We start from the raw sequence: 11667 nt of genomic DNA on the forward strand, positions 1-11667 counted from the left end.
TACTTTTTTGCCCCACTGTACATGACAATATGCACACATTAAAGTGCATGAATTCTGTCACGAACAAGCACAACACAGACGCACAAAAGACTTCACATCATACACACAGCCACATTTAAAGAGCAAGAACTTCTCCTGTTATGTACTTGACTGCATCTAAATGAGCTTCATTTTATGTGTGTGTGTGTGTGTTGTCTGGATTTTCCATATGGAAAAGAAATAGAAAAAACTTATAAAAGACTTGCATCAGATTTGGCTCGCTTCACATAGTGAATCATTTAGGGCTTATATGATTTACTCACGAAAGTGGACACTTTCTCATTACTTTCATATATTGTTTTAGGAAGTATCCAAAACATACAATTTTCATTTATATAATTTTTCAAGGGATCTAATATCTCTTTTCACTCTATGCTTTTCATACAAGTTTTACACAAGACAGATACAAACTTTATAAGATTTATATATATTTATATATATCTTTTCCATATGGGTTCAATCACAATCTCTTATGACTTCTAGTTGAAGTTTAAAAAACACACCCACTGTAGCACGAGATCACAGTTTGCCATATCCTGACGGATGCAGCTGCAAGGCCGATCACCTACCCCCAACCTCTGACCCAGGAAGTAAAAGTTGTTACACCTCCTGTCTTGCCCAAACAGGAAAGTTTGCATTAGACCAACTGTTAGGACATGTTTTATACATGTAATGTACACTGTGCAGTCATTTCTATGTTGAGAAATATAACATTAGGGTGGGTAAAACTTGAGGTTTAGCTGGGACTTTCACATGTTTTCAAAAACTCTTGCTCTGTTCACTTATCCCAGTCAGCAGTTGAAAGTGGACGCAGTCATCCTAAACGGTACATCCTGAACTTCATCTGAACTGTCCAGAACAATACCTCTATAAAACACTACCCTGTGTTATCCACAGGGGCTTACTGTCCTTAATGCAGGTTTTAAGACAAGCCCAGTATTTCCTGTGTTGAAATCACGACAGTTGACTTGCGGCCTACAAGTAGATTTGAGCACATTCATGCAATTGCACCAGCGCACTGTAGGTGTGGCGTGCATCCTTTTACTTTGTTAAACATCAGGAAGAGTAAATCTGTCAACACCCATTATATGCATCTTGTGTGAGGAAATCACCAAGCCTGTGTGTCCCTAATGGCATTAAACTGGCTTTCTAAAGGTATCCACTTGGAAATAATTTTTTACCAAAAAAACCCCCAAACGCATCTGTCTAACAATTTCAGGATTTTAAAATGGAATACTAACCCAAATAGCCAGTCGACACATTTGGCGTTTAGGCCGAATTGCCAAAAGAAAAAGATAAATTCATCGTTTTAACGTTGGGCCAAAGGATAACAAGAGTTCAGCATTTCTGAGTAGATCTCCTGGCAACTCACCAGGAGTTTCCTTTGTTCGCAAGCATTGACGCACAAGATCCTCAAATTAAAAATGGAAAAAGACACACCTTGTTAGTTATGTCCTAGATTTCTTTATGTGGCAGTGTTTTCAAATCTTTTCCTAAGGTAAGTGCAATGCAGTATAATGATTAAAGTATAAATATTGCTGAATTCTCTTAGCTCCTGCTGTAAAATAAGAATGACAGTCAGCCGTCCTGTTAAGGAAGACGTCACTTTACTGAAAAGGCTGAAAGTGCGTCCATTTTTTGTTTTTATATATCTTAAAGCACATGTTGTTGAATTAATTCTTTACTGACTTTATCATACTCAAAGGGATTTTTGCTAAATTAAGTTGTGTATAAAGTTGAAACACTGAGCAGTGAGTGCACAGCAGCACACTGTACACTGAAACTGAAAGCTGCTGCTGTCTACATTAATAATTGACAGCCTATGTAGATTTTATGTGGGCTTTTGTCAAATGTAATATAGGGCAGCACAGTGGTACAGTGGTTAGGTGCAGGCTCACAGCAAGAAGGTCCTAGGTTTGAATCCACAGCCCAGCTGAGACCTTTCTGTGTGGGGTTTGCATGTTCTCCTCAGGTCTGCTAGGTTTTTCCAGGTACTCCAGCTTACTCCCACAGTCATAGGATGCTCAGTTAAGTTGATTGGCAATTCAATTTAACGTTATTTATATAATACAAAGAAAACCCCAACAAACAGATGCCCCCACTATGAACAAGTATTTAGCAACAATGGGAAGAAAGAAATTTTCTTTTAACAGGAAAAAACATCCTGCAGAATCAAGCTCAGGGAGGGGCAGCGGCTGGGTGTGAGGGGAGGGAGACAGACAAAAGACACACTGTGGAATTAATGATTAAATGCAGGCAAGTGTATAAGCACAAGTGAGTGAAGAAGAAATACTGCTTCATGAGAAGCTTGCAGCAGAATAAACCTATTAAAGTATAATAAGGGAAGATTCAGGGTCGCCTGATCAAGCCCTAACTATATTCTATATCCAAACAGATTGTTTTTAGCCTGATTTTGAAAGTAAAGAAGGTCTCCCAAATCCAAACTGTGGGACAGACATGACTGGTGGATAGGGAAGTGAGAAAGAAAGAAAGAAAGAAAGAAAGAAAGAAAGAAAGAAAGAAAGAAAGAAAGAAAGAAAGAAAGAAAGAAAGAAAGAAAGAAAGAACGAGAGAGAGGGAAAGAAAAACAGAGGGAAAGAGGGACAGTGAGAAAAGGCACTTGAAAAAAAATCACCTGGATCACCTGTTGAGAGAAGAAAAAACAGAAGAGAAAACAAGCAAAAAAGCAACATAATAAACACAACACCATCGCAATATTCTAGCTAACAGTAAATAACAGTAGAAACTAAATACTGAATGTTATTGTGCAGCACGCAGGACCGACAGCACACAATGTGCTTTGAGGTAGCAGTCAAGAAAGGTGTAGTTTGTGTCTTTGAACACCCGTGTGTACACCTGTGTGCACACCTGTGTGGATAAGCGCGCTTGTATTCAAAAGGTTTCTCCATGTAACGATCTGCTAGAGGGTGTGGGGAGCCATAGCCCCATCCCCCAGGGTATGAAGCAGACATGGAGGAGATCCAGGCCCCGGACATCCAGAAGCCTCAGAGTGCCAGAGCCCAAAGAGGACCATTTTGATTGCTGCCTAAACACAGCATATATGTATGAAACACCCCTGAACTGCACAAGTGTGTTGTATCTTTTAGCAGTTGGTATGTCTCTGTCAAAATCTCCCTTAATGCCTCTTTGTGTTTTACTTTGTTCTTTATACACTGTCCATTCTCTTCATTCCATGTCACATGGAAACCCCTTTGTGAAGTGTCTCCCTGCAGTTTTTCTGTAGAGGCGCGATGCTGAACGACCAAACCCTAAATGGAACATTTCCTTAGAAGTATTTCAATATCCACCATACATCCATTTTCTACTGCTTGTCCAGGGTCATTAGTCTGAAACGTCCCTCATTCCACCTGTCTGATGATCATGTCATGATCCGGGCTCTGCAACCCAATTTTACACTTTTTTATATTAATTTCTATTTTAGTCCCCTAAGTTTCACTTTTTCCTGCCCTCATGTGTTCCCTGTATCTTGCTGTTAAGTTCCTGTTGTCATATTAGATATTCCCTTTGTTTAGTTACTCCCTGTTTTATTCTCGTCTTGTGTGCGTTGTATTTAGTTTTGCTTCCTCTGTCTTGTTTTCCATGATTAGGTTTAGCTGTGATCCCTGGTGTTTTCCGTCTCCCTTAGTAGCCTACGTGTGTAGTTAAACCCTCAGTTTAGTCATGCTGTTTATCTGTCTTGTGTTTCCTCATGTTATAGTTGTGAATATTGAACTCAGTTTCTTCCTGCCTTGTGGGTTTACTGACACAACCTAAGTAAAGGTGCATTTTCTGTTTGGCCACTGTCATTGAACAAGTCTGAGTCAGTCTTAGAGGCCCGGATTAGCCCATGAAAATGACTTTTTTACATTAAATATTTTAAAATGTTCCGTGTGTGAAGCTCGATCTCTGCAACACTGTGGATTAAGGAAGGCCACAATGCCCAGGCAAATGAAAAGAGTAGAGTACATCTACTACAGAGCATACTACAGAGGGCCACTGAAGGGCTCCAGAAAATGGTAAAGGAAACAGAGCAGCAGTGGAGGAAGATGAAGAAGAAATGAGCTCAAAGACTGATGATCTTGGATGCAGTCAAATTGAATACCAGTGATTAAATAAATAATTAAAAAAAATTAAAATCTTAATCTTCATGAGAAGGTAGGTCATTTTATTTATATCACAAAATAACAATCAGTATGCACACATTTGTATCTCAAGCTGTATTTGAAGAGTTTGAGTAGTGTTTAATAGAGTTGATTTACATGCCTATTGCCCAGTTTTCTGCCTGTTCCCACTGTACAGTAGTTACAGGATTTTCTTGTGAGGGCAGCTTTAATAATCAAGGTATCAAATCATCTGTAAGTGGATACAACATACTGTCAGCCCATTACAGAGGCATAATCCTACAGACAGTAAGCATTTCCCATTTTGATGTCCAAATTATGAATTCCTCATAAATAAAGTGATTCCTCTTGCATAGAGTTCTGTGACTGAACCATAGACTGTATATAAAAGATATGGCATGATCCATTGATTTCTGCACTCCACAATTCAAGGTTCTAGCATAGACATCATGTTGTTTTTCTGTAGTAGAAGTGACCAAGTGTGAGGGTGAAGTACAAAATTATAAATTAATTCTAACAAGCCTGGTTTAGGTATGGGCCCAACTTACAAACCTATGTACCTGCTCATTAGTGTTAAATAAAAGACTAAAAGTTTACTCATAAAAACTGGAGCACAGTCTTCTGGAATGGCCATACTTAAAACAACTTACTAAAACCTTAGTCATGGTGGAAACGTAATTCACTGACTCAAATTAGAGAATGAGGTGACTGTAGAACTTTAAATCCACCAGTAAGGAATATACTTTTTTCTCACATGTCCATCACTCCTACTCTCGTCTGGATTATTTTTTGGTCAGCAGCTCACTGCTGAGCGACATTTCAGACACTGAGATTCACCCTATAGCTGTCAGCGATCATGGTCCTGTATCTTTAACACTAATGCACAAGAATAATACTATGCCAAGAAAAAACTGGAGATTTAATATATCACTACTTAAAGATGAAGACTTTATTAAATATTTTAAAAAAGAGTGGACTTCATATTTGGACTATAATGACACTCCCGAAACATCAGCTTCTGTTCTATGGGAAGCAGGGAAAGCTGTGATGAGAGGTAAAATAATTTCTTTCTCATCACATAAAAAGAAAAAAGAAAACAAAAATATTCAGGAATTAGAAAAAAACATCAAATCACTAGAAGAAGCCTACGCTGTCAGGTTTGACGGTGCCCCGACCGGCGACCTGTGTGTGTGTGTGTGTGTGTGTTTGTTCTCCCGCTCTGTTTTTGTCTCCGTTGTAGTTGTTACGCGGTTGCGTAGCAACGGGAGATGTCCGACCCGGAAGTTCCGCCACTCTGAGTGGTCCCACCTGCAACTGATTCCTCGCCAGCTGCTGCCAATCATCCACCATTGTGACAGAACTATTTAATGGTGTGGCTGAGTGACAGACAGCGCTGGAGTATTCCACCAAGCCGGGTAGTGACTCGAATTCAGCGAGTGTTAGACAAACGTTTGATAGCGGAGGGAGGCTAACCGCATCTGTTTGCCTTTTTTCCAGGCTACGAGTGAGACGGAGATACGAGAGGAGAGACGTCACTGTTTACGAAAGTCGTATGGACACACGAGGGGAGCACGGAAGGGACTTAGCACTATGGATTACTTTGGATTTGCTTCACTGTAAATAAAGACACTGTTCAATCTTAACGAGCGATCCGCGTCTGGGTTCTCTTACTCATCACTCCCGTAACAGAATACTCCAGCCACTTACATGGACCCAGCGGACGCCGCTCCGGTTCTGCGAGAACTCTCGATTCAAGGTGAGATGTTGGAACGCCATGAAAAAATGATGAAACATGTTGTTGAAGAACAAACTGTGTTACGGCAGCTGGTTGCTGAATTAAAAGGGATTTTGCTAACTCCCCCTGGGGCTGCAGCTGATGCTCCGTCGCCCGGGCCGTCTCTCAGCACAGCCGCGGCTTCTCCTCTGCCTCCTTCCCCTCCCACACTGCAGCGCGAGCACCCGCTGCCGGCCCCTGAGAAGTTTAGTGGGGATCTGGATAAGAGCCGCGGGTTCTTAACACAATGGTCGTTCATTTTTAGAGAACAGCCTCGGTCTTATTTCTCAGATGGAGCCAAGGTGGGGTTAATGGTGGAATCAATGACTGGACGCGCTTTACAATGGGCCCAGGCCGTGGTAAGCATGCAACCTGCTATCTCTTATGAAGATTTTTTGTGCAAATTTCGTTGTGTTTTTGACAAAGGCTCCAGCGCCGACAGCGCAGCACATCGCATGTTTTCCCTGAAACAAGGATGGAGGAGTGTAGCGGACTTCTCGATTGACTTCTGGATTTTGGCCGAGGAGACCGGCTGGCAAGAAAATGCACTACGAGGGGCTTTCATAAACGGCCTGAACGAAAATCTAAAACGTGAGTTGGCCTCAAGAGAACTGCCTAAGTCGCTCAGTGCTTTGGTGAATGTGTGCATTCAGTTGGATGAGCATAGGCGTGAGTTTGGACGGCGACCAGCGGGCGGCAGCAAAACCTCGGCAGGGCCCTCTCTCAAGTGGAGACGGGAGTGGGAGGAACAGCCGTTGGAGGAGGAGCAGCCCATGCAGATCGGTCGAGCCAGCTTTAGGTCTGTGGCCCGACGGAGAAGACCTCAGGGGGGTGAGTGTTTCACTTGCGGAAAGAGAGGACACTTTTCTGATAAATGCCCAGAGTCGGGAAAAGACGCTGCTCGTCAGTAGCCGTGGGCATACTGACGGGCGTTACCGCAAACATCTTGCCCCACCTCAGCTGTCCTGCCAAATTGATTTTCCAGTCCTGTATTCACCCATGTAGTGCTTTAATCGATTCGGGGGCCGAACAAAGTTTTATTGACGAAGCCCTGGCCCAGACGTTGGGCATACCTGTTGAACCCTTACCTGAGGTCCTCCAGGTGGCGGCGCTGAATGGTGCCCCCTTGGCCAGTATAACACATCGCACTACTGATTTGACTCTTTCTCTTTCCGGAAACCATGTTGAACAAATCAGCCTGTTTCTGTTCAAGGCTCCTCACACTCCGCTAGTTTTGGGCTACCCCTGGCTCGAACGCCATAACCCGCAGATCGATTGGGAGAACAGCAGGATAACTGGGTGGAGTCCTAAGTGTCATGAACAGTGTTTACGTTCTGCTACAGTTAGCCAGACGTCCACTAGCCCATCTTCACCTGACGCTCCTCCCGATTTGACTGCAGTTCCAGCTGAATATCACGACCTAGCCCAGGTGTTCAGTAAAGAAAAGGCCCAGTCTCTTCCCCCCCATCGTCCGTACGATTGTGGGATAGACTTGCTACCCGGCGCTCCCTTGCCCACAAGCCGTCTATACAGTATTTCGAAATCAGAGCGAGAGGTAATGGAGGGCTACATCACCGATTCGCTGGCGGCCGGGATAATCCGGCAGTCCACCTCTCCTCTCGCGGCAGGTTTCTTCTTCGTTGAGAAGAAAGACAAAACGCTCCGCCCCTGCATTGACTTTCGAGGTCTTAACAAGATAACCATTAAGAACAAATACCCGCTTCCTTTACTCACCTCTGCTTTTGAACTCCTTCAGGGGGCTGCCATCTTTTCTAAACTGGACCTCCGCAGTGCTTATCATCTGGTGAGAATCCGCCAGGGGGATGAGTGGAAGACGGCGTTCAACACGCATCGTGGGCACTTTGAATATTTGGTGATGCCTTTCGGGCTCACGAATGCTCCGGCGGTCTTCCAAGCCATGATAAATGATGTTTTACGGGACTTCATTAATCATTGTGTTTTCGTTTATCTAGACGACATCCTTGTGTTTTCTCGGAACCCGGCTGACCATGTCAAGCACGTGAGAATGGTGTTGCAGCGCCTGTTGGAGAACCGGCTGTTTGTAAAGGCAGAGAAGTGTGAGTTTCACGTGCAGACAGTCTCCTTTTTGGGGTTCATCTTCGAGGAGGGACGGCTGCGGGCAGATCCGGCCAAAGTGAGGGCAGTGGTGGAATGGCCTGAACCCAAAAACCGTAAGCAGCTGCAGAAGTTTCTGGGATTTGCCAACTTCTATCGACGGTTTATCCGCAATTTCAGTCAGGTCGCCCTGCCTCTCACCAACCTAACCTCTCCTAAGCAGCCATTCCAGTGGTCTCCCGGTGCTGAACGGGCTTTTGTGAGACTCAAGCACCTCTTTTCCTCAGCTCCGGTGTTGGTACAGGCAGACATCAGTCAACCTTTTTTTGTGGAGGTGGATGCTTCAGACGCAGGTGTGGGGGCAATACTATCCCAACGAGTGAATGCAAAATTACACCCATGTGCCTTTTTCTCACGTCGCTTATCTCCTGCAGAGTGCAATTACGACGTTGGAGACCGGGAGCTCCTCGCCATTAAGTTGGCGCTTGAAGAGTGGCGACATTGGCTCGAAGGCAGCGAGCATCCGGTGGTTATCTGGACAGACCACAAGAACTTGACCTACCTCCAAGCGGCCAAAAGACTGAATGCCCGGCAGGCCAGGTGGGCTCTGTTTTTCACTCGGTTTAACTTGACCATCTCTTACAGACCTGGCTCCCGCAATCTTAAAGCAGATGCTTTATCGCGCCAATTTTCCCCGGATCTCGACCCAGACGAGAAGGAGAGACCCATTCTGCCATCCTCGTGCTTCGTGGGGGCTCTGACCTGGGACATAGAGCGGGTTATTAAGGCTGCCCAGCGGTCGGAACCTGATCCGGGCACTGGGCCCGATGGGAGGATGTTTGTTCCCACGGCGGTCCGAAGTAAGGTCCTTCACTGGGTCCATACGGCCAAGTTTGCCTGCCACCCGGGTAAAAACCGCACTATCGCCTTTCTGCAACGTTTGTTTTGGTGGCCGACTCTAGGGAAGGACGCTCGGGAGTATGTGGCCGCTTGCCCCGTTTGTGCCCGAAACAAGGTCTCCTGTTCACCCCCTGCTGGCCTCCTTCGTCCATTGCCTGTGCCCAGCCGCCCGTGGTCTCATATTGCACTGGACTTTGTTACCGGTCTTCCCCCCTCCTCGGGTCACACAGTCATCTTGACCGTGATCGATCGCTTCTCAAAGGCTGTTCATTTCGTTGCTCTGCCGAAACTCCCTTCGGCCCTGGATACTGCCAAGATTCTCACGCAGCAGGTGTTCCGTCTCCATGGGGTTCCCCAAGATATCGTGTCCGATCGGGGTCCCCAATTCACGTCGCGAGTGTGGAAGGAGTTTTGTAAGGAACTGGGGGCCCAGGCCAGCTTGTCGTCCGGCTTCCACCCTCAAACCAACGGGCAAGCGGAACGGGCTAATCAAGAGCTCGAAGCGATGCTGCGTTGTGTGGTCTCTTCGAACCAGTCATCATGGAGCGATCAACTGGTGTGGGTCGAATATGCCCATAATGCTAGCACGTCGGCGGCTACTGGGGTTTCCCCGTTTGAGGCCTCCCTGGGGTATCAGCCCCCGCTTCTCTCTGTGTCGGAGGGGGAATTGTCGGTTCCTTCAGTCCAGCACCACCTGCGGCGCTGCCGGCGGGCATGGCGCACCACCCGGACCGCCCTCTTGAGGACCGCTGAGCAGAACAAGAGACTTGCGGATCGCCGCCGTGCTCCGGCCCCTGCATACCAGGTCGGGCAACAGGTATGGCTGTCTGCGAAATATGTTCCTCTGAGGGTCGAGTCTAGGAAACTGGCTCCACGCTTTATCGGGCCCTTCCCCATCCTGGCCGTGTTGAATCCTGTGACTGTACGTTTGTCTCTTCCCCGTTCCATGAGAATTCACAATGTCTTTCATGTGTCCCAGGTGAGGCCTGTCCGGACCAGCCCTTTGTGCCCGCCCTCCGGGCCCCTGCCACCCGCCCGGATTATCGACGGCTCGCTGGCGTATTCCGTATCGCGGATATTGGATGCCCGGCGCCGCGGTAGGGGCTTTCAGTTTTTGGTGGACTGGGAGGGGTACGGTCCGGAAGAGCGTTCTTGGGTGCCGCGGTCCGCGGTTCTCGATGCTGCCATGGTGAGAGACTTCCGCCGCAGGCACCCTGATAAGTTTGCTGGGTCGCCGGGAGGCTCCCATTAGAGGGGGGGTACTGTCAGGTTTGACGGTGCCCCGACCGGCGACCTGTGTGTGTGTGTGTGTGTGTGTGTTTGTTCTCCCGCTCTGTTTTTGTCTCCGTTGTAGTTGTTACGCGGTTGCGTAGCAACGGGAGATGTCCGACCCGGAAGTTCCGCCACTCTGAGTGGTCCCACCTGCAACTGATTCCTCGCCAGCTGCTGCCAATCATCCACCATTGTGACAGAACTATTTAATGGTGTGGCTGAGTGACAGACAGCGCTGGAGTATTCCACCAAGCCGGGTAGTGACTCGAATTCAGCGAGTGTTAGACAAACGTTTGATAGCGGAGGGAGGCTAACCGCATCTGTTTGCCTTTTTTCCAGGCTACGAGTGAGACGGAGATACGAGAGGAGAGACGTCACTGTTTACGAAAGTCGTATGGACACACGAGGGGAGCACGGAAGGGACTTAGCACTATGGATTACTTTGGATTTGCTTCACTGTAAATAAAGACACTGTTCAATCTTAACGAGCGATCCGCGTCTGGGTTCTCTTACTCATCACTCCCGTAACATACGCGTCCCACCAAGATCAGGAAACATTGAACAAAATACACAAAACAAAACTAGAATTAAATGAGATAATTGATAAAAAAAAAACAAAATTCTTAGTACAAAGACTACGCCTACAAAATTATGAACATGGTAATAAATCCGGTCAATTTCTAGCAAACCAGCTAAAAATAAATAAATAAAAAACAACTATATGTGCTGTTCAAGATTCATCTGGGAACACAATATATGATCCGATACAAATAAACAACATTTTCAGGGATTTCTATAAAACGTTGTATTCACCACAAATAAACCCATCTAAAAAAGAAATTGATCAGTTTTTGGACAACATAACCCTTCCAAAATTATTGGACACTCAAGCAATGGCACTGGATTCACCACTGACACCAGGTGAACTCCAGGAAGCCCTGATAAGTATGCCCAATAATAAGGCTCCAGGTCCAGACGGCTTTCCTGCAGAATTTTACAAAGAATTCTGGTCGATTCTAGCACCAGTTTTCTACAGAACGTTGTTGGAAATTAAAGAAAAGGGCAGACTTCCATCAAATATGAATTCTGCAAACATTAATCTCCTGCTAAAACCAGGCAAAGACCCTGTATATCCCTCAAGCTATCGTCCAATATCCCTTATAAATGTAGACCTTAAAATAATCTGCAAAGCTCTCTCAAAGAGACTGGAGAAAATAACCCCCCTCTTAATACACGTAGATTACTTAATTTGATAGACTACTCATACAGTAAAAACCTAGAAACTACAATATTCTCTTTAGACGCAGAAAAAGCATTTGACAGAGTTAACTGGAAATTTCTATTTGCAACTTTACACAAATTTGGTTTTGGATCCTCTTTCATAAACTGGTTAAAAATATTATATAATTCCCCAACAGCTTGTGTTAGAACAAATGACCAGACATCCTCCAGCTTCTGTCTCTTGAGGGGCACCAGGCAGGGATG

At 45.6% G+C, this 11667-nt stretch overlaps 1 long non-coding RNA gene across 1 annotated transcript; it reads left to right on the plus strand.

The window, feature by feature from the left end:
* The first annotated feature begins 5334 nt into the window (after positions 1-5334).
* Positions 5335-6645, plus strand: LOC146681108 (uncharacterized). Its single transcript, XR_014918100.1, has 3 exons — positions 5335-5575; positions 5658-5916; positions 6200-6645. It is a non-coding gene; the product is annotated as an uncharacterized LOC146681108 (long non-coding RNA).
* The last annotated feature ends 5022 nt before the right edge of the window (positions 6646-11667 follow it).

This window comes from Copadichromis virginalis, linkage group LG23 (assembly GCF_057382275.1).
Source record: "Copadichromis virginalis isolate Kocher_CV1m ecotype Utaka linkage group LG23, C_Virginalis_male_GT1.1, whole genome shotgun sequence".
Classification (NCBI taxonomy): domain Eukaryota; kingdom Metazoa; phylum Chordata; class Actinopteri; order Cichliformes; family Cichlidae; genus Copadichromis; species Copadichromis virginalis.